Here is a 24,405-nt window from a genome sequence, read left to right as displayed (position 1 = left end):
CATCCTGTGACTCAGAGGTAGAATCCCTTGGAACGCGTTAATGTGACAGACCATGAGTTGCCGCCAACAAACGTCATCATATGGGTTGGAGAGTGTCTGAGGTCTATAACATTAAGAGGGCCACTGTGGGGGATGAAAAGCAAATTCTAGAGTTCAAACAAAACCTTGTGAAGTGATCTGAAGTAACAGTAGTACACTAGTCAGGTGGCATGTAACAAAGAAAAGAGACGGCAAGTCTCCTGTGGCCATGTTGGGGTCCGGCCCAGATGCAGAGATCCACAGCCAGACATTAGGTGGAGCTTAGGAATCCTGTGAAGGAGGAAGAAAAGGGAGTGTAGGAGCCATTGCGGTCAAGGACACCATGAGAAGGCTCACACAACATAACCTGGGCTCATAGTGGCTCACAGAGACTGAATCTACAACCAGGGAGCCTGCATGGGAATGACCTGGACACTCTGCATGTATGTGACAGTTGTGTAGCTTGGTCCTCTTATGAGACTCCTAACAGCGGGAACAGGGGCTGTCTCTGACTTTTACTGGCTTATGAGACCCTACTTTTCATACTGGGTTGACCTTGCCTTAATAGATGAGGAGTTACTTAGCCTTACTACAACTTGACATACCGTGTTTCACTGATACTCACAGGAGAGCTGCCCATTCCTGGATGAGAAGGATGGGGAGGGGATTAGTGGATGGGAAAAGGTTATGGGGGAGGGGACTGGGAGGGGAGGGTGGGGGTAGGGAGGCTGCAGACACGACATAAAATAAACAGATGAATTATAAAAACGATGGCCAGACAGGAGGAAAGCACGCTAGTTTGTGAGCTTCGTCAGTGTCCTTGTCACACAAATGTTATTTCTAAATCTGCTGTGATACATTTTCTGCTTTGACTTCAAAGGATCTTTAACCTCAACATGTTTCACTGATAATTCAAGTCTTATGTTGGTTATGAAGGGTGTCTTGTTTCTTTTTCCATTAAATATCACATGAGAATCATGCCTCCCTCCTTTTGAAATGACTCATTTGTTACAGCACCTTGTTTACTGACTTCCAAACAGTTCCTGGTAGTGACGGGTCTGATATCCCCAAGAGAAAGAAGGATAAAATTAGACCTTTTGGCTTTGGGTTCTTTCAGAAGCAGGTATGTGCATGCTGTGACCTTTCACCCCTCCATTTACTCATTTCTTATAAAGCAAGAGGAGAAGGGCAGAAGTGAGAGAAATGGAATTGCTTGCCTAACTTTGAAAATTGAAACCGACAGGTACACAGGGGTGAAAGGAAAACACGAGCACGTGGGTTACTTTAGAGAGCTGCTCAGGGATTTCGGCAGCTGAAATGGGTATGTGGATTAAAGTGGTTTTGCTTCTTTCCTCCTGCCTTTTGCTGTTCCCTTTTCACATCTAAACAAATATGGTGTCTTCGAGTTTCATTTTTCATCCCAGGGCACCTCCAAGCTTTCCTATCTGCTGCCAACTTCACTTATTCCAGGTACAAAGCATTTTCCAGAATCTAAAATACGCTTTATACTTTGTGGTCAAGAAGTATAAAATAGTCTAATATATACTCACATTTCAATGCAACAAAAACATATGTACCCAGATATCAACCAGACAAACAGCAAGGTAGAATGTTACATGGATTAGCACAGGAAGCAGCCAACAAATGTTGGTTGAACTTCGTGACAGGAAACAAAAGCCAATGACCTCATCAACAAATGACCAGATGACAACTACTGCAGGCAGGACAGGTTCTACCTCCTCCTTTTCAGAGAGTCCACTGTACAAAGCCAGACTCACTCTGGGGCTCATAATCGGCGATCCTGAAATCGAATTCAGTGATCTCAGAGGATTTAATTCTTCAAGATTATGGCTGGGATATATACAATTGAATCGGAGAGCATTATAAGACATATGGACAACATATGCGTGAACAAGGGAGTTAAAGACTGGTCACTAAGTATACACAGTTTCTCTCCTCAAGCTCTTTGCCCAGATTAGGACGATATAATGTAGTGAGAAGCGGCGGGGCTGCGTCCCGCCACCTGGCTGCCGGCTAGCTTTACCCAAAATAATTACACGGAAACTGTATTCTTTTAAACATTGCCTGGCCCATTATCTGTAGCCTCTTATTGGCTAATTCTCATATCTTTCTTTAACCCATATTTAGTAATCTGGGTAGCACCACGAGGTGTGGCTTACCAGGAGAGATCTTAACCTGCATCCATCTCGGAGAGGAGAAACATGGAGACTCCCTATGGAGACTGCCTGAAGCATCTCCCCAACTCTACTTCCTTGTTCCCACAATTCTGTTCTGTCTACTCCACCTACCCAATTTTCTGTCTCTTAAAGGGCCAAGGCAGTTTTCTTTATTAATTAACCAATGAAAGAAACATAGACAGATAACTCTCCTCCATCAATATAAATCAAGTGGAAGCAATGTACCTTGAAAGCATATTTATCTGCGCTGAATGTGATACTTAGAATCAATGGCTACAAGAGCTTCCCTGATCTTAAAGTCAGGAAATGTGTTCACGTGTGTACTTTCCTGAATAGATAGTAAAGGTTTCATCGATTTTCATGAGGTCAGTGACACAAATATCAGTGATTGAAACTAATTAAAATGAATCAATACTCCTAAAGAGCTATTTCTTAAAAGAATCAAAATTTAAAACAAATTAGCATTTAATATACTCCCCAAAGACATCATTTTCTTGCAAAGTTATCAGATTAACTTCCCCATTCAGACCAACTATTAATGGACCTTTGTCATTCTCAACCATCAAATACTACAGAAACACACAAATACAACAAAATAGGATGCAAATATCACATAAAACTTTAACCTCTGTACAGAATCTCATTGCTGCTGCTGCTGCTGCTGCTGCTGCTGCTGCTGCTGCTGCTGCTGCTGCTACTACTACTACTGTTTCTGCGAGAACACTGTAAGGCACACTGCAAATGTTCCAGCAACATCTGATAGCTAAATTAGTGAGAGAACAGTTCATTAAATTAGCATCATTAATTGTAGTCATGATGTAGAAAGCTGCATATATATTTGACTCATTTAAGAACCAGGCATGGAAGTTGTGTAATTCAAGAATCAATGGGAACCGTGAAAGGATTCCAAGAGATTAGGAAGTCTACTTTGAAAATCTTTATTAACATCAAAAACAGTGACTCTCACCCAAATTTTTAGCATGAGACATAATGCAAATAGAGTATAATTCCACTCAGCCATGAAAGGAAAGCCGTGCCCCACAGGTTTGCACTCGAGCCCCTGTAAGAGTTTCCTAGTGCCAGCTGTCAGTATGTCTAAACAAGTTCAAACCTCTCAGCTCAGCTCTTTTAAAGGCAGTTTAGGTCTCAGGAGCCTGTGAATTAGGAACACAGGTAGACTGCAAGGACAGAGAGCTCAGGGAACTTTACACACCGGGTACAGACCCATAAGGTGGTTTCACAGGCTCAGCTAATCCCTTGAAAGGATTTCAATAACAAGTGCACCGTGTTGGAAATGACCTTGAGACTTTATGTGAAACTAGAGCAATGACCTATCACCTTAAAGAATGACTGCTAATAAAGACTCCTTTCCTCCCTATCCCAGGGAGCATCAAACACAGTGCTAACTGGCATATTCAAAAAACAGGACCAATTCTACATATGTATTTATATATTTTTGTTTCATGGGTAGAGTGACAAAATTTCTCTGATAATGAACTTTCACATTACAAACATATACTCATCAATAAATTTCTTTTTCAGATGGAAACATCTGTGCTAGAAGACAAAGAAATAAATTTTTTAAATAGGTTATTAATAAAAGAACCAAGTAAAAAAAATCTTAGAAATAAAGGAAGTTTTTCATAAGTACAATGCTGTAAGGCACATTCCGAGAAAAATCCTCAGGTATGCATAAAGGTTTTCTTTTCTTTAAATATTTATTTAACTTTATTTTATGAGCATTTGGAATGAAGGTTTCATATTCCCTGTAACTGGAGTTTAGACAGGTGTGAGCTACCATGTGGGTGCTGGAAATTGAAGCTGAGTCCTCCGAAAGATCACCCAGTGCTCTTACCCAGTGAGTTATCTCTCCAGCCCCACATGAAGGTTTTCTACAAAGATTTTATTGCTCATTGGCTATTAAGAGGTTAACAGTTAACTTACTTAATCTGAGTTTCTGTAACTTTTGATTCACATATTTCTCTGATACTATATTTCTAGAAACAACACACAAATTAATTAAGCTATTAACAACATGCTTTTGCTTTTTTATAGAATGATCTGCTTAAAATAAATTTATTATGTTCTAATTGAATAGTTTGCTATTCAATGGGTCAATCAACAACTTTGTAACAACTTTACAACAAACTAAGTTGTAAAGAAATGTCAGGTACTATATAAGATACTAAATTTTTCTTTTGCAGAATGGTGATATATCTTAGTGTCAAGAGTATGTATGCAGAGTCTCAGACAACAAACTCAATCTGCAGCTCTTTATGCCTCCAATTTTCTCCTTAAAGTCCAACCTAGATGGATGCCACCTTTATATAATGATCATCAAAACTAACAAGTAATAAAACAGCATCTTCTGTTTCATTCAGCAGGACTGGAGCACGGTGATCAGTGAACCATGATCAGGGCCATCTGGTTTAAATGTTAATTATTATCAACAATCATGCTTTACCATCTAAGGGGACACTTTTATTACATAGCTTTAGGTTATAAGTGAAAATTAAATTCCAACAATTAAGAGCAATTACTGTAAATTATTCAACTGTAATTTTGGAAGCACTATAGAATTCTTTATGTGATTATAAATGACTATGTTTTTACTAAAATTAAGTACCATGAAAGTATGGTAGACTAGCTGATATTTAAGTACTTTTCTCCAGGATGTAGAGTTTACACTTAGATAGAAGGAACATTCATTAGCCTATTCCTTCTGCCTATTGACTCTAAATAAAAACATGAACAGTGCTACAAACCACAAATGAGGAGCTGGGAAGAAATATCCCAAACTCAGCTTTTGAAATAATCTGAGCCATATGGTCATTACCACATCACAATAGAATCTTATATGTTATAATAATACTCACATTAGTTGTAAATTATTAGGATAAAAATCCCAGTTCCATAAACCAATAAACAAATATTGTTGTTATATTCACATAATGTGTTCTCACGGCAGAATATATAGAAGTTTTCACTAAATAAGAACCGGCCAATATAATGAAGCCGTTACCTACATACAAAAGGACAAAGCAATGACTGACTCTGGAGTCGCAAAGCAGTCACTCTAGCTCATCAAATATAAACAGTAGGAAACAGTCCTGCAAACACTCTAACAGAGCCATGTAGAAGATGCTTTGGTGGGACTTCTATTTCTCATTTGTGAGAAAATATAAGAGGCAAACGTTTACAAAGAAACAAAATAATATTCATACCCGTTTAAGCAAAGAACTACAATTGAGTGTAATTTAAAACACTGGATGCTATATATGCAAAGATTGTCTGGTTATTTTTAACGGCCCGATCTTCCAAAGACTCTAATTCCAACACTGGTAGATTAGTGATCATCGGCTTTCAGAATCTGATGAATGCCTGGGAGGCTTCACCCAGATGATGTATACAAGATTGTCTTCAGTAAAATGCAAATGTATGCTCGTACACACACACACACACACACACACACACACACACACACACACACATAAATATGACATATTCTGACTCTGAAAACAGAAAGATGGGTGTCTGTCTGTCTGTCTGTCTGTCTGTCTGTCTGTCTGTCTTTGCGTATGTGTGTGTATTAAAAGCTGAACAGAATCAACATTTCAATAATTAACAGAAGTTACATTCAGGACAGGAGGGATAAATGCTCAATTTCCAAAGCAGAGCAAAGAGGGTACACTATTCAGCTACACTGTCCTAAGAACTAAAACAAAGACATCCAAAACTAGAGGCCACAGGGAGGCCTGCACATGATAAGCCATGTGCACCTCCTCCAGTCTGCACACTGGAGGCAACCTTACCGGCAGCACTTCCCCCATATGTGGGGATGGCTGAAGGAACCAGTCACAGAAGCTCTAAAAGGCTCATTTCTGATTTGAAGTTGTAACTTTACAGATAAAGTCTGGAGCAACGTGGGTTGTGTCTTGTTCCCTAAGTACAGAGAGGTTTAGCCACAATTGTTTATGTAATTGAACTTCAAAGAATTGTCATACTGAACAGTTGGTAGACAAAATGGGGTCCTAGGGAGTCAATTTTGTCTGACTTGAATTTTTACAGATGTGGGAACTGAGGCATGAAAAAAGGATAGTTCCTGTTTTGTGCGAGTTGAGAACTAACCTTCACCAAATACTGCCCTGGACTAGTGTTCAGCTGTAAAAACATGCCTGGAACACACTAGACCTCCATGCTATGTGTAAAGATGAATAAAACACAAACGGACTGTTGAGGAGCTTTCCGTAGAAAGAGAATTCACACAGGCTAATTTCCTAACACAGGTAACCTCCCACAACTGCACTAAAGAAGGAGCTATGTGAATCCCAATGCCTACAACTGCAGAGCAGCAGAGTGGAATCTGAAGCTAGCTCTGACGACAAGTCCACATGCTTAGCAAATCTGATATTTGACCCTACTGCATAAACTGTTATAAAATGATCCTCTGATTAAAAACTGGTTTTTTTGGGTTGGTAGTGTTTGCTTATTACTCAAATCCCAGAACTCTGAGGGTTGAGGCAGGAAGACTTGCATGATTTCAAGGTTAGCCTGAGCTCCCTACCAAGTATTAGGCCAGCCAGGACTGTGAATTATGACCATGTTTGAAAATAGCAAAACCAAAGAAAATTTGCTTTTTATATAATGTATAAATTATCTCTATGAAAAGTAGCCACAAGCCCGCTATGTTAGAAAAATGACAAGAAATAATATGGTTAACATTTAGCATATACAGATTTATATATAGCCCGACATAATAAACTGTTTCACTTTGTCTTTCAATATTATATAAATAGAACATAATACATATATTCTGTGACTAGTTAGACAACATTATGCTACTGAGATTCCACCATGTTGGTAAAATAAATGCCTATATATATATATAAATTATTCATTTTAAGGTTTTTTTTTTTAACTTTTGTTGTTTTATTTTGTTTTTTGAGACAGGGTTTCTCTGCAGCTTTTGGAGCCTGTCCTGAAACTAGCTCTTGTAGACCAGGCTGACCTCGAACTCACAGAGATCTGCCTGCCTCTGTCTCCCGAGTGCTAGGATTAAAGACAGGCACCACCAAGTTGTTCTAATCTGTGGTGGGGAAGAGGGAGGGAGGGAGGGAGGGAGGGAGGGAGGAAAGGAGAGAGGGAGGGAGGGAGGGAGGGAGGAAGGGAGGGAGGGGGAGAGAGAGAGAGAGAGAGAGAGAGAGAGAGAGAGAGAGAGAGAGAGAGGGAGGGAGGGAGGGAGGGAGGGAAGGAGAGAGGGAGGGAGAGAAATTACACACGGTGAATATGCACTGAGTACCTCCTGGTTCAAATGTACAAGAGCCTTTCTCTTGGCTACATGTTTACAAAGGAATTTCTAGTCAAAACCAAGTGTACATACAGCTTATATAGGATGCCAAGTCATTCTCCAATGTGCTTGTTTACAAAACTGCCCTAAGAGAGAACCAAAGTTCCATTGCCAAGGACAGTGGCGCTGGGCTTTGATTCTTCTGCATGGACGGGCTCTGTGGGAGCCTTCTCAGCTTGATCAATCACCTTCCTGGACCTGGGGGGAGTTGGGAGGACCTTGGTCTTAACATAGAGTAGGGAACCCCGATGGCTCCTTGGCATGGAGAGGGAGGGAGGGGGGTATGGGTGGAGGGGAGGGAGGGAAGGGGGAGGAGGAGGGGAGGAGATGGAAATTTTTTAATATAAAAAATAAACCAAAAAAAATAAAATAAAAGGAAAATATCTGATAAAGTCAAAAGAAACACAACATCTGTCTTCTTTTATTGCTTTCTTCCAAAGAGATACTAGGCTTTGATATAAGACATTTATTATGTTAATAGTAAAGCTTCACACTGTAAAAGTTTCACTGTGAAAGTTTGCCCATCAGCACCGAGGTGAAAACGTTCATATAACTCTCCTGCCTAGAGCACAGAAGGTGCCTCAGTGGCCCTATAATTAAGTTAACACTTCTTGTGTGCCATGCAAGCGCTTGATTCTATTACTAGCCTCTGCTTGCTCTTCAGCCTATTTTATCTTTGTAATTCACTTTCAACACCCCACCCTGCCCTGCCTTGTTCCAACCTTCATATACTATCATATTTTTTCCACTCAGAAATGAAAACTCCCAGTCTTAAACCTAATGTATCTCTTATACTCCTTACTCCCACACCTAGGAAGACAAAAAGGAGTTCCAACTAAGAACTGCTAGTTTTGCCATCTTGGTATTTTCAAGACAGTGTCCCATGCAGCCCAGACTTCCTCTGAACTTGCTATATAGCTAAGGAAGTCCATATGCTTCTTATTTTCCTGTCTACACTCCCTGTGTGTTCTGAGTTCAGAAATGACAGACATGTACCACCTACTTCCAGTATTTGTGGTGCTAGGGACCAAGTCCATCACCTGGATCATGCTAGAAAATTGCTCCATCAATTGAGTTATATCCTTAACCCAAGAGCTCCAACTATATACTTTGTCTACAGCTGGACTTAAGATCTTATGAAGTTGGGGGTGAGATCTACTTGATCATATTGTGTATTTCCAGACTATCTCAATATCTCCCTCAAGTTCACTTCTTAATAAATACATGATTAAGGGTCCAAATTCGAATAAATGTCCCATGAGATGCATTCACTCTTTTTCCTAAACCATAGTAACCAAACTCTGAACAATTGCAGATGTACCATGCTAAAGAGCTACCTACAGAGGCCTCTGAGATCAGAGAACCTCATATCTAGGACGGGAGTTCTTGAGCCACATAACTCCTCTACAGTACATGAAACCTCGATAGTTCTGTAAACTGCAAGAAGAGCAAAGCAAACAAGAATAGACATCTGCCACAAAGAGTCCTGTGTGTTGTTACTGAGTTCAGATTGTGTTGGGCAGCAAATGGGAACAACTGCAAGATTTTAAGCTTAAGGTAGTCATGATAGTTGGTGTCTCTGATTAATTCCTTTGGAAACTTTACAGAGAAGTACAAATCATTGAAAAATATGGCTTCTTGTTGAAATCTGTGATGCCAGCTCTGACCTTGTATTAACAAAAGTCTAATAAATAAATGAGGCATTAGGGTTTCTGTCTATACACACACACTCAAGCACAAATGCACACACTAACTCACATACATAGATGCATATTTTAAAAGCTTATCAAATAGCAGTAATGTCTAAATAGATAACTCACAGAGATAGAGATAGCAATCAAAACAAGCAAAGTAATTTTTATTGTATGCTTTCCAGAATTTTGTATTCCACAATTCATGAGTTTTAGCCTAGTATTTTTGCTGCAGACTGTATACGTGAGAAATACACTAATAATATTATTCCCCCAATATTCCAGCAATCATTAACAATCCTCAACTTCTAGTTCAATGAAGGCAACCTAAAAATCTGAATTATCTTCCTCTCTTCTTCTCTTTTTCTCTGTCTCTACCCTATCATTCTATGTTCTATTGTGGAACTGGTTAAGTATTTCCTCAGCTACAATGTTGTCCTATTTCCTAATGCTTTAATTACAATAAACTTTCTAGCAATGTATTTGGTTATATTTTCTTTCTACTATAGTATACTTCCTGCCACAGACATCATGGTAATACCTATTTATCATATTTAATATTTTCTTTTTTATTACAATCCCAATCAGTTTTCCATTGCTTAGTTTATCAATGTGAAAACACCACATTTGTGGAAGGCACATAGAGGACACAGTTTTCGTGCCACCAGACTTACAAACTCACCAATAAGTGTAATAATCCTCTCTTTGTAGAAGCCAGTTGCCTATTAATCCTTTTACTTAGCTTGCTCTTCCTACCTACCAGTACCTGCTCTTCATCAGCCTTAAAGAAATATGCCTAACTTCATCTCATTCATCTCTGATCACTTCTCTAATCTGTCAATGAGAATTCATTACAACGTTCTCCTTGGAGCCAATACTCAATTACAGACAAGGCTCTTGCTAATTGAATTTCCCTTTGCTTTGACCTGTAATAGACTTGATGTGCTGAATTTTGAAGCAAAGGCATTTATTACAGGCTGGTTTATATCATCCTACCTCTGCATCATCCTTTCTCCAAATTCCACCACTCCCAAGGAAAATAAAGGAGAAACCAGAGTAGGTTCCCAGGCTCATCCATAGGGATCTAAAAATGGTTTCTTTACTGTATTGTTCTACATTAAAATAAAGTCTCAGAAATTTTGATTCATTGTTTTTTATTTATGTTACATACAAACCACAGTTTCCCCTCCCTCCTCTCCTTCCATTCCCTCCCCCCACCTCCCTTCTGCCCACCCTAATCCACTCCTCCTCCATCTCCATTCAGATAGGATAAGGCCTCCCATGGGAATCAGCAAATTATGGCATATCAAGTTGAGACAAGATCAAGCTCCTCCCTATTGCATCAAGGCTGAACAAGGCATCCTAACATAGGGAATGGGTTCCAAACAGTGAGTTCATGCATCAGGGACAGTTCTGATCCCATTGCTACGGGCCTTTCAGAAGACCAAGTTATGCAACTGTCACCCAGTTGTAGAGGGCTTAAATCAGTCCCATGCCAGCTCCCTAGCTGTCCATCCAGAGTCTGTGAGCTCCCATAGGCCCAGGTCCAGCTATCTGTGGTTTCCCTGTCATGATCTGGACACCCCCCATTGCTCATAAAATCCTTCCACCCTCTCTTCAACTGGAGCCCCAGAGCTCAGCCCAGTGCTTGGCTGTGGATCTCTACATCTACCTCCATCAGGTACTGCATGAAGGCTTTATGATAACAATTAGGGTAGTCACCAATTGGATTACAAAAGAAGGCCAGTTCAGGCACCCTCTCCACTAGGTCTTAGCTAGTCTTGCTAGGAGTCTTAGCTAGGGTCTACAAAAGAAGGCCAGTTCAGGCACCCTCTCCACTAGGTCTTAGCTAGTCTTGCTAGGAGTCTTAGCTAGGGTCATCCTCGTGGGTTCCTGGGAGATTAAAGGGACTTAGGTCTGGGGAATGATCAGGCTCCTATCATTTACTACATCTTTGTCCTCTTGGTCTCTGAAATATTATGTGGCTGTGGGTGACCTCTTTAGATATAACTATAATGATTAGGAACTATATTTATGCACCAAAGTCATTAGCTGTTAGATACTTACACAGAATGGTAGAACTTTAAGGCTTATTAATGTTCATATAATTTAAAGCCTACTTTTTGAGATGCAGAGATGGCTCAGTAAATAGAATATATGCCATGCAACCATAAATTCCCGAATTTCGATTCCTGGAGCCCAATGTAAAAAGACAGACATGACAACATATTCCTATACTCCCAGTGCTCAGAAGTCTATACTGGGGCTAACTGGGGCTAGCTGGTCAATGCAACTGGTTGAACTGCTGAGATCCAGGTTCAAAAAGAGACACTGCCTTAAAAACAATAGAGGACAATTAAAGAAGACACTAGATGTCAATCTTTGGTTTCTACTTGCACATACAAACAGACACGTGTGTAGAAACACAGCACATTCTAAGCTAGTATCCACACCCAACTCCTCAGGAATACAGAATATTCATATTCTAATCCTGGACTATGAAATGTCATCACATGAGAGGGGAATTAAGGTCAACATGGAATTAAGTCTGTGAACAAGATCTCTAGAAAGGGATCACTCTGCATTACCCAGATTCATCCCATGGTATCAGACGGTACTTAAAGGGGATGACTAAAGGAGAGCACACGGAGGAGCAATGAGGACAGCAGCAAGGTCTTCAAATAGTGCCATATCAGAAGGATTCAAAGCATCTCAATTTCTCAACTTTCATCTCATTTCTAGGTTCCCCGAGGCCAAAGACTGTCCTTAATATTTTGCTTCCCACTGTACCCATGACAAACATTCTCTGCATATTGTCTAAGGCATGAAGATAACCAAGAAATATTTTCTAAACATATAGACCCATCATGTTCATGAAAAGTCAATCTCTGCATTAACATTTTTATCTTCTAAGTATGGACTACATGGACTCCCCCAGAACACACTAAGTCCTATTTCTTGACCCACGAGATTATTACTTTACATGGTCACCTCCCTGCCAGCGTGACTGAGAAACTTCAAATGAAAACATTACACTGGATTACCTAGGCGCACCACAAATGCTTACAACTCCGTCAGCACCATTTCCTCCAGCAGATGACCTCTAAGTGCTTCAAGCCATGCAAACCTCTCCTTTCAATAGGTCAAGACAGTGAGTGCTCTAAAACTTTGTGCGTATGGACTTGTAAACCTAGTGACCTTTTTTTTTTTCTGATTTTGCAACAGTTGTCATTCAGTTTCATTTTTTGCTAGTATTCCTTAGACTGAACATAAAATACAAAAGGAATGTTCTCTCAGACTGCCAGGGCAAGGGACTGTTCTCTCAGATGTTGCACCATAGTCACCTTTTCAGCAATGCCTAATCATAAAATGTTCCTTCTTTCATACCCCTTTGCTCATATTTCTTCATAACCATGCAACAATTTTCACACCACCTGATTGTGTGTGTATGTATGTAGATAGATAGATAGATGATAGATAGATAGATAGATAGATAGATAGATAGATAGATAGATAGACAAGCAAACAGGTGGGTGGATGGCTGTGTAGATAGATGATAGATAGACAGACAGACAGACAGACAGATAGATAGATAGATAGATAGATAGATATAGATTGATAGATAGATAGATGGGTATGTATATATACATATATATATATATATATATATATATATATATAGTTAGATATTATTTCTTCCCCTTCCACAATGAAATGATTAATCTCAAAAGGGTAGAGACAGTCCTCAGCATGATGGAAAGAGTGAATATTAATTGAACCAATTACTAAATTTAAGAAAATGCATAATATTCATCTTTTCATTGCCCTTGTGAGACTGAAGGTTCTAACCACAAATGAATAAAAGCAGTATATACAAAGATTTGAAAGGCTAGTGAAGTGAACCAAGATAAAGAATTTCAATTTCAGTAGTGAACCTTCGCTGACTTTCTGCAGAATGCACTTTATTGTAAAGCCACCTGGATATTAAAAAGATATAGATTTTCTTCTTTCATCCTATTACAAAACTATAAAAACTGAGGTAAGTAACATAGTATAGAATTCAGGGTCCTAACTTTCTAATCAATGTATGGTAATGATCAAGGCACAAAGTTAAACAGGATCACGTCCACAGTAGATGGTACTAAGGTAGAAAATAACTCAGTGAATAAAAATCTATATTAAAATTATTCACAAGCAATAACTCATTTACTCTCACACAACTAAAATATTTGATTATGAAGTTATTCATACAATTCTTATTCTGTCAGATATAAGACATGGTTCAAAAGGTGAGTAAAGATTAAACAACTCTATGCAAAGGCTAACACATGGGATAAGTTACCAGATGAGAACAGCTGAAGCAAGAAACTCCAGTTATTTTACAGATAGCTCAAGGGTATTATACATAATCCAAGAAAAGACTGTGGAGAAAGAAGTAGATGTAAGTTTAGAACCACTGGATTCTCCCCAGCAATGTGAGCCTGCAGTGAACTCACTGTATTATGACTAAAAGACAATGAAGTATTCTTTGTCTACCTAAAATGTACTTCTTGTTGACATTTGTTAGGTTCCATAATGATATCCATGGGCCACCCACAGTCTTTGTTGTGATACAATCTGTCTGAACACAACAATGGGAAAACATTCTTGGTTTGCACACTTTTGAAAACGTTGATCACCCTCTATTCAAAATGACCAACCTTCATTTTCTAGGGTTAAAAAAAAGGAGAAAGGCAAAGCAAGAGACAGAGACAAGTGAAGCAAACACCCTGACTCCTTTGGGAAGAACTGCATTAATGGACTGTTTGCAAGTTTCTAGGTAAGAAGAGTTGACTAAATGCTGTCAGAACTAAAGAACAAACAACGGAATTTAGCATGTCTGCCCTCCAAAACAAACAAACAAAAAAACAACAAATAGCACAAAGTTTCTTTCTTGTAAAAGTGACTTCGTCATGCTTAAGATAAAAGAAATTATGAGACCAGAAAAAGGATAAAAGGATACTTTCCTTCAAACCACCATCCTTCAGAACATGAAAAGGCCATTGTTACTTAATTCTGGAAAAATTTCAGTGATGGATTCTTTTCTTTTACCACTATTATAATTTAATTGATCACATATTCTGATAGTGGCAGTTTTCTTTTATGAATGTGATAGGCACCTCTTCTCAGTATAAGTGGCTGGAGTACACTGTGAATATATCAAATTATGTATAGGATGCATCCCCACCTTTTTTTTCTATTAGAAAAAATACACAATTTAGCAATAAGAAGGGCCAAGCCTGAGACTGAGGGTAAACTTTTATTAATCAGTTATCATTACTCTTGCAGGGGAAAAGAAGCCCCAGATTAGTAAATACTAGTAATAGAAGACTACTACAACATAGAAAAATATATTGGTATTATTCTCACTCATCCCAAAAAGCCAGTATAAGCAGTAGGGATAAATCCTGGTGCCACTGTCACAGGCCCCACAGCCTGTCCCAGCCATACAACTGTCACCCACATTCATAGGGACTAGTTTGGACCTATGCTGGTTCCTTCTCTGTTCAGCTGCAGTTCGTGAGCTTCCATTAGCTCAGGTAAACTATTTCAGTGAACTTCTACAATATTCTGTCAACTGCTGGGTCCAACACATATTTCAAATGACTTACTTAAATTTACCTATGGGCAGACCAACTCCTCAAATTTTCTTCGACAACAACATCCTGATTTTATTTCTCTGAGCCCTCATTTCTCTAAAACCTTCCCTGGTTAAGCTGGGGTTTTTTTTTATTATTATTTTTTAAGTTTTTTGAGACAAGGTTTCTCTGTGTAACAGCCCTGGCTGTCCTAGAACTAGCTCTGTAAACCAGGCTGGCCTTAACTCACAAAGATCCACCTGCCTCTGCCTCCTGAGTGCTGGGAATAAAGGCATGCATCACCAACACCCTGCCTGGTTAAGCTTTTTAACACCCCTTAAAGATGATAGGGTTCCAAACAGAACTTCCTTCTCATTCCAGACTTGACTTCTAAACAATGCTAAAAATGGCTTGAACAAGGATTCGTTTGTACATATGTCCCATTTGGCCACCCCTGAATAAAAGTCTTTTTGTGACCTTAAGTTCAAAATGCTAAAAGTCTTCTAGAAGATGTCACAAGGCAGAATGCCAAGGGATCTGAAAGATGTCATGTAAAACTGCAGTTGCTATACATTCTCATTTCCCCCAAATCCAAAAGCTTGAGCTTCGCCACAAGAAAAATCTCCAGCTCCATCATGGCAAACTAATATGGTCTCCAGTTATTTATATTCTTTGAGAATTTACTTCAGGGACTAAGCATATCACATAATGGTTCTCCATAAACATAGCTTTCAAGTTCTTTCTCTCACACTACAACCCACGCTGGGAAACTTCTGAGATCCTCATGAGAACTCCTCAGAGTAGCCACAACTAGACAGTAATAGGCTTTACCTTCCAATCGTGTGCAGATCCAGCTCCACCATATACTCTCTTAGAGCACTCTTCTTGTGTTAGATTACATCTTCAGTATCCTCTATTACAATATGCTTATAACCACCATTCTAATGAAACTTTAAAGTACTGCCTACACATCCAAAACAAAAAAAAAAAAAAAGTATGCTGGCTCACTTGTATTTATAATTTTAGCATGGGGCATAAGTTCCTGTTGGGAATATTATTTTAAGGTGTGTGACTTTCGTTTATGTTGTATTTGTGAACTGTGAAGCTGTGATTCTTTGCCTGTCTAAAACACCTGATGGTCCTAATAAAGATTTGAATGGCCAATAGCAAGGCAGGGGCAAGGATAGGCAGGGCTGACAGACAAGAGTATAAATAAAAGAAACAAGAAAAAGGAGCAAGAACAAGGAAGAAGAAAGCAAGGGGAGGAGGACATATGGGGCCAGGCACCCAGTCAGCCATAGAGAAAGAAGTAAAGAAAGATATACAGAAATAAAGATAAAAGCCCAAAATGTAAACAGTAGCTGGGATAATTTAAGAAAAGCTGACAAGAAACAAGGTAAGCACTATCTGAGAGGCCACTGGCAGTAGGACCAGAATCTATCCCTGGTGTGTGAGCTAGCTTATTGGCACCCATCCCCCATGGTGGGATGCCATGATATGTCTTAAGGCAGAGGGGAGGGGCTTGGTCCTGCCCCAACTTGATGAGCCAGACTTTGTTGACTTCCCATGGGAGCCTATACCTGTTGGGAATAGTGGATTTGGGGAGGGAGAGGGGGTAGAACTGTGGATGGAATGTAAAATGAAATTAAGAAAAAAAATAAGAAACAAACCAACCTAAGCCAGGCATTCATGACTGAGTCTCTCTGCGATTTATTTGGGAGTTGGGTGATGATTCCCTCAAAAAGCCAAAAGAGTAAAACACCACACACAACATGTACCTTTTTATGAAGCACCCACCTGTCTTTTCAATTTTATTGACTAGCATTTCCCCACTACCATAAGCTTTACTGACACACTACGACTATCACCTTTACAGCATTTCTCTTTGATTGTGAGTCCAGACAAGAATATAAGAGGTTCTGAGTAGGTTTGTCAACCTGACACAAGCTAGGGTCATCTGGGAAGAGGGACCCTTAATTGAGAAAATGTCTCCATCAGAATGAAGCAAGTCTAGAGAGCATTTTCTTTTTTTTTAATTCTTTATTTTTTTTATAAAAAATTTCCATCTCCTCCCCTCCTCCTCCCCCTTCCCTCCCCTCCCTTCTACCCATACCCCTACTCCCTCCCTCTCCAAGCCAAAGAGCCATCAGGGTTCCCTTCACTATGTTAAGTTCAAGGCCCTCCCAGCTCCCCCTAAGTCCAGGAAGGTGAGCAACCAAACTGACAAGGCTCACAGTGAGCCCGTCCATGCTGTAGAGTTCAAGCTCATTTTCTTGATTGGTGACTGGTGTGGGAGTGTTCAGCCCATCAAGGGCAGTGCTAGCCCCTGGGGCCTGCTGGGCTGTATAAGAAGTATGCTGTGCAAGCCATAGAGAACAGGCCAGTAGACAGCATCATTCCTCTACAGTTTCTACTCCACTTCCTACTTCTATGTTCCCGCCTTGAACTCCTGCCCTGGTTTTCTTCAGTAGAGAACTGTAATATAGAGAAAAACCAACCAACCAAACAAGAACCTTGCACTGCAAGGTATTTTGGGTCACGGTGTTTATCAAGAGCAATGGAAAGCAAACTGGTAGGACATGGAAACTTGTTCCTTTGCTCTAGAATTCGATATGTAATAAAGTGTTCACTATGAAAAACTCATGCTTGCTGAATTAAAATAATTTAAATTTTAAAATTTATTTTCAAACTATTCATAGCAGTTAATAGAATATCTTCTGGGACCTGGTGTGAATGTACTAAGGTCAAAATAGAGCTTTTCCTCCCCTAGTCAACACCGTTTATCCTACGTGTGAAGGAAGATTTATTGTAATAATTAAAATAGTCATGTCAGAACAACTTTGCCATACAGTTCAATTCCAATTAGTAACATGCTTAGGTGAGGGAAATACAATGAGAAGGAGCTGCCTCTACCTTGACCTTGATCTAAAAACTACTGAGACTTCTATCAGTGCAGAGATATTTAAACAGTAGGCAGAAAAGGATTAGCAGGAAAACATGATTAAAACACAAGAGACCTCCTAGAAAGACTAAAAAAAAAAGGGCAGTGAGCTCTGTCTAGCACTATTACTGAAAATGAGTCATTTCTAAAATGGGATATATGACTAGGATTTATTGCTAGTCCAGAAATCAAGAAGAATTCAGAGGAAAAGACAGAGATCTGAAACAAACTTGAAAGAACTGTTTCAGTCATCAAGATCATTAAATGCTGTTTGAAATCGTGAGGGACGCTTCTGAACCATGAAGTAAGAAACACTGCCTTAGAAGCTTCTTCAGTTGCGCAACCTCAAAGGAATGCGGGGTGGCTCCATAGCTTCTGGTGTTGTCATCAGTGGTGCCACTGGAGGGCCCTGGCCTCAGGGGAGATTGCAGTGTTGCTGGATCAGTAACAGACTCCAGAGGACACCACAAGAGACCCCTGGAACAGCTCAAAGGCCTAAGTAAATATGAAGGACACCTACCTTAGGCAATGAACACACGCATGGTTGTGAGGTGTGGATACTCAGCAATAGGCACTCAAAATGACACGGGTAGTGATTGACACTGTATTTAGTCTGAGAGGAAAAAGAAGCATGTTCAAAGTAAACACTCCAAGCAAGGCTTCCACTATATACAACTTGCTTTATCTAAACTTCTATTCAGGTTAGTAAATGTCCCTCAGTCACCATTGTAAATGGATGTGCACTAGTGCATTAACTACTCTAATGCATGTGCTCCACAAAGGACACTGAGGCACATGTCCTGCAGCCAATGTGGTTTCCTCATTCCTCTGGACAACGACGAATATTTATTTCACTTGGCATGGAAAGACCACACCAACAACTGTGTGTCCTTCTAACAGCAATGTCATAGAAGTGAAATGCTGATCAAAGAATCCTTTTATTTAGGCATCAATAAAATAAATATACACACAATTAAATTCAGGAGATATAAATGGGGTATCTGAGAGTGCCTACTTAACTGCAGTTTAATAAAGAATTACTTGCCAAAATCTCCTTATAACCTAACTGTCTCCTTTCATAAGGAGACATAACTACTTTGCTGGTTAATTTTTCTCAGTGTCTTTGTTTATGGATTTATTTAATGAGTATGTGTGTGTGCATATGTGTGAGTACACAAACACTATGATGTGTGTGGAGGTCAAAGGTCGTAACTCAGGCATCAATTCCCTCTTGTCACCTTTAAGATCCCGGGGATGAGCACAGCTCATCGATTGGGTCTGCACACAATCACCTCTCTACCTACTGAGACATCTCTTATGTCTTCAGATTACATTCTCTGTAGGAACTTACTCTCCTTATTCTGCAACCTCTCACTTGAGATCTGGCATTCTGTTGAGTATCAAACAAAAGATACTCTGAAACTTTTTTCTTGAAAATTAAAGAACAGTGTTTTCAAAGCGGTGTTTTTCTTCTGAGTCTTTAAGTACTATTTTCTTTTTCGTGAACTACAATATTTTCAAAGTAAACTGTATATTGATTTTCACTCCTCAACTGATCCTTAACTAAAGGAATAGCTATCAAGACACCTTCTGTAGCTTGCGTGCTATTGCCGGGTTGCACAACAGGATATTGGGCAACATCTGAAGGCATTTCTGATTGTCATGACAGGAAAGATGAGGTATACTATAGGCATCTATTAAGTAGATGGAAGGGATGTGGATAAAAAGCCTAGAATGCATAGCATAGTCTGACCCCCAAAAGCAAACATCCCAGAATATCAATGGTACAGAAATTGAGAAACACCTTATTGAAGACAGGTTCACAATGTTTGCATTAAGATAATGCAGCTTTAGAGAAAAAGTTGTTAGCCATTTCACAGAATGCTTCTTAGACCTTCTAGCAAATGGATATATAGAATATTATATTTACACAATACTCAGCATCAATAATTCTAGGATTCTTTTAGTTTAGTACAGAGAATAGGGACTAAAATAACAACATGGTCACATATGTTATGTTCTGATGAATTACTTGCCAGCTACTATTACTTCCCTTCCAATCAGATATGTGTGTGTGTGTGTGTGTGTGTGTGTGTGTGTATGTATGTATGTATATGTAGACTTCAAAAAGCAATACTAACCCTCTAGAGGAGTATTTCTCAGACTGTGAGTCATGAACCCATGGGGATTGTATATTATATATTTATATTACAATTCATAACAGCAAAATTACAGTTATGAAGAATGAAATAATTTCATAGTTGGAGGTCACCACAATGTAAGGAACTGCATTCAGGGGTCACAGAATCAGGAAGGTTGAGAGTCAATGGTCTAGAGTAAGATGGCAGATTCTCCACAACACGGAGAATCAGAAGAGCAAAAACAAGAAAACAGGCTCTTCTCCAAAAGCATCAAAAGCCACACGATGGAGAAAAGATAGCAGAAAGAGGTAAAAAAATAAAAACAGAAAAGGAAACAGGGAGGGGAAGCACAGTAGGAAGTTACAGCCTTGACTCCCTAGAGTAAGAGGGCAGGGAACAGAAGTCATATCTAAGTAGTCTATTTTAATCTCAGGAACATTAAGGGTTAAGCCCTCAAAAATGGATTGCTTATTAAGAGCTCCAAATAGAACTGGAAGAGACATCCAAACTAACAAATACATATAAAATATAGCATAGAAATGTGAGAAATGTGAAGAAACAAGGCCATATCATGTCTCTTAAATAAATTATAACCTTTCAATAATCATATCTAAAGACATTAAATAACTGAAAGGCCAGAAAACAGGTTCAATGATCAACTTGTAAAACTAGTTACTGACTAAAAGAAGAAATGAGCATTCAAGACAGGAAAGAAAATAGACAGCATCAAAGAGAAAATCCACAGTATGAGAAGAAATTCCACAAGAAAGTTTAGATTGAAAACAAAACAAAACAACAACAACAAATAAAAAAAAACTAGAGTCAAGGAATGTTGAAAATAAATTCAATGAATCAAACAAACCACAGTAGCCACTATAACAGACCTGATCAGGCAGAAGGAGAAAAATTTGGTCAAGACTGAGGAAATGCTACCTTTATACACAGAAAAAAAAAATCAGAGCTAAATAAGCATTAGTATAACTGCTAATAATTCTGGAACTTGATAAAGACATCAAGTTAAAGGGTCAAAACTGAAATAGAAAACACTATTCTGAGTGAGGTAACCCAGACTCAAAAAGATGAACATGGGATGTACTCACTCATATTCGGTTTCTAGCCATAATTAAAGGACATCGAGCCTATAATTCGGGATCCTTGAGAAGATAATAAGAAGGTGAATCCAAAGAAAAACATATAGTAATCCTCCTGGATATTGGAAGTAGACACGATCGCCGGGCAAAAATTGGGAACTTGAGGGTGGGGCGAGACGGGGCCAAGGGAAGATGAGGAGAGAAAAGCGCGAAGGGGAGAATGGGGGGAGCTCGGAGGAATGGGATGCTTGGGATACAGGAAGGGTGGATATGGGAGCAGGGAAGCATATATCTTAATTTAGGGAGCCATCTGAGGGTTGTCAAGAGACTTGACCCTAGAGGGGTTCCCAGGTTTCCAGGGAGACGCCCCCAGTTAGTTCCTTGGGCAGCTGAGGAGAGGGAGCCTGAAAAGGCCAGTTCCTATAGCCATACTGATGAATTTCTTGCATATCACCATAGAACCTCCACCTGGCGATAGATGAAGAAAATGACTGAGCCCCACATTGGAGCACCGGACTGAGCTCCCAAGGTCCTGATGAGGAGCAGAAGGAGAGAGAACATGAGAAAGAAAGTCAGGACCGTGAGGGTTGCGTTCACCCATGGAGACGGTGGGACAGAACTAATGGGAGATCACCAACTCCAGTTGGATTGGGACTGATGGAACATGAGACCAAACCAGACTCTCTGAATGTGGCCGATGGTGGAGGCTGACAGAGAAGCCAAGGACAAAGGCGCTGATCTTTGACTCTTCTGCATGGACAGGCTCTGTGGGAGCCTTCTCAGCTTGGTTGATCACCTTCCTGGACCTGGGGGGAGTTGGGAGGACCTTGGTCTTAACATAGAGTAGGGAACCCCGATGGCTCCTTGGCCTGAAAAGGGAGGGAGGGAGGGTATGGGGGAGGGGAGGGGAGGGGAGGGAAGGGGGAGGAAGAGGGGAGGAGATGGAAATTTTTTAAATAAAAAAAAATTAGAGGTATAGAATTTAGTACCTTAAACTACAATAGAGGAGTCCCAAAGATAAATGTATCAGAATGACATTAGGGACAATCCCCAAAGCCAGAATAAGCATACAAATGGTAAGAGGGCTGGGTGCAGAGGCACATGATTTGACTCCCCTCACTCAGCACTCAGGTGGAAGAGGTAGATGGATCTCTGAGTACAACGCCAGTCTGGTCTACAAAGTGAATTCCAGAACAGTCAGTGCTATGTAGAGAGACCTGTCACATTAAAAAAAAAAAATACTTGAAAGAAAGCTGATAGCAACAAAGATTATTCTATGCAACATACTTCAAGGAATTCTAAATTGAGAGAAAAAGATAGAGATAGTCTTATTAAAATGTCAAGGTTACAAGAACAAATACATATCATGAGATGGACAGATGGGCAAAGGAGAACTAGGAGAAAATTATGCCCAACTCAGTAGACCATCAAAGTCACAAAAATACAAGAGAGAAAGAAGAAAACAGTAAAAAAATAGCCAACAAAATTATAGGAATCAGTAAGTCCCTTTCGGTAATAGCCTTAAATGTAAATGAACTTAACTCTCTAATTTACAAGATTTAGACTGGATGAATGGATTACAAACCATGAGTCAACTGTCTATTGACTAGAAGAAGCACATCTTACTAGGAAAGAGACAAACAGACTGAAAGTAGCAATATGAAAGCCAAAACAAGCCAAAAGCAAGTGGAAGCAATTTCTTATATTTTATCTGAACATGGACTAATAAAGCTAGAGATGGGTAGCAAGAGAAATTATACAAATTAATAGGCTGTAAAATGTACTCTTAGCCGGGCGGTGGTGGCGCACGCCTTTAATCCCAGCACTTGGGAGGCAGAGGCAGGCGGATCTCTGTGAGTTCAAGACCAGCCTGGTCTACAAGAGCTAGTTCCAGGACAGGCTCTAAAGCCACAGAGAAACCCTGTCTCGAAAAACCAAAAAAATAAAAAAAATAAAAAAAAATAAAAAAATAAAATGTACTCTTACATGATAGTCATTAACTAAAATTAAGTTTTAAAATTTCTAGTATCAAATGAAAAAGAAAGTACAACTGAATAGAACTTCTGGAATAAAGCCATAATAACAAAATAATAATAATAATTGGGCACAAAAACATAAGCATGTAGATTAAGGAATTAGATCCAGAAATGAATACATATATCTATAGGTACTTTATTTCAAATAAATCTGTTCAAAACCTACACTGAAGAAAAGAAAGTATATCAATGAATGGTTCATGATAGAAGAAGGAAACTAGACCTTGATCTCTCTCTCTCTGAATAATTCAAATACAGAACAGTTCAAAAGAGGGCAAATATGTTAAAATAAAATGTGAAACTTCAAAACTGCTTGTGGCTGCATGGAGTGGTTTGGTTTAACACAGGTGCATCCAGCTCCTCATCTCTGGATGCCTCAGCCTCTCTGGGAAGTCATGGCTTCCATGCGGCCATGCTGGGGCTGGCCAGGGGGACTGTGGCCTGGTGACGACAGTGGCCACAGGAGATGAGCGCAGTGTCAAAGGTCTGGATCTACCTGATCAAGTCCTGCAAAGGGGTGTAGTTATGCAAGACCAAGTTCACCAACACGGGGCTGCACTGTGAAAAAGTGTGTGTCAGATTATGCACGGTGGTTAAAGAAGATGGGCATGATCACTGCCAGTCAGGAGTCTACCTCATGCTGGTCTTCATCACCTCGGAGAACCTCTCTATTCAACCCTCACAGCTCCACGCATGGACCAGATGGCTTTGCCTATCAAGCTGCCTTCTTCAAATAAGATAAACAACTGCGGGCTATTTGGTATTGATATTGAAGGCAAAAATTGTGGTGCTGAGGTAGTTCAATCTGAAGACTTAATCCTACCTATAGGATCGGTCAATTAGAGACCAGCATTAGGACAACAGAGAAACTCAACCCTTCTGAGGACTACCTTCAGAACTGTGCGGTAGGCTGCCCAGACTGCAGTCCTAGCCACACAGTCAACCTCCCTGGTTAATCTCAACACCAGGCTGAAGATGAAAATGATGATGAAATATTTCAAGTTAAACATTGCGATGTTGGGCTGCAAAATTTTTAAGGGGGATATCTGGAATAAACTCCTAATTAGTGATATAGAGATGTAAAACAGTATTGAGGTGCCGAGGGTGTATTTAGACTACAGTAGACCCAGACAGGAAGGAGCCCCTGGAAACCCTGAAAAGCTACTGCCTGTCTGATCTTTGTATATGTAGGTCATTCTTCTGGGGGGCGGGAGCAGAATCCTGAGAGCTGCAGACCTTGTGTATCAGATGGTGGACTGGTAGGCCCACCAGGGTGACATGCTTCCAGGTCCTAGGCGACACTTCCATGTATCCTCACCTTTGA

General features: G+C 39.8%; 1 protein-coding gene and 1 pseudogene across 7 annotated transcripts in view; one reads left to right on the top strand and one right to left on the bottom strand.

Annotated features, from left to right (window-relative positions):
• The window catches only part of Cep128 (centrosomal protein 128), a 372,845-nt gene that overhangs the window by 113,300 nt on the left and 235,140 nt on the right, over positions 1 to 24,405 (bottom strand). The window lies entirely within an intron of this gene.
• Positions 13,532 to 24,306, top strand: LOC119818760 (annotated as a pseudogene).

The sequence above is a fragment of the Arvicola amphibius genome, chromosome 7, assembly GCF_903992535.2.
Source record: "Arvicola amphibius chromosome 7, mArvAmp1.2, whole genome shotgun sequence".
Classification (NCBI taxonomy): Eukaryota; Metazoa; Chordata; class Mammalia; order Rodentia; family Cricetidae; genus Arvicola; species Arvicola amphibius.
This window is presented reverse-complemented; position numbering and strand designations above follow the sequence as displayed.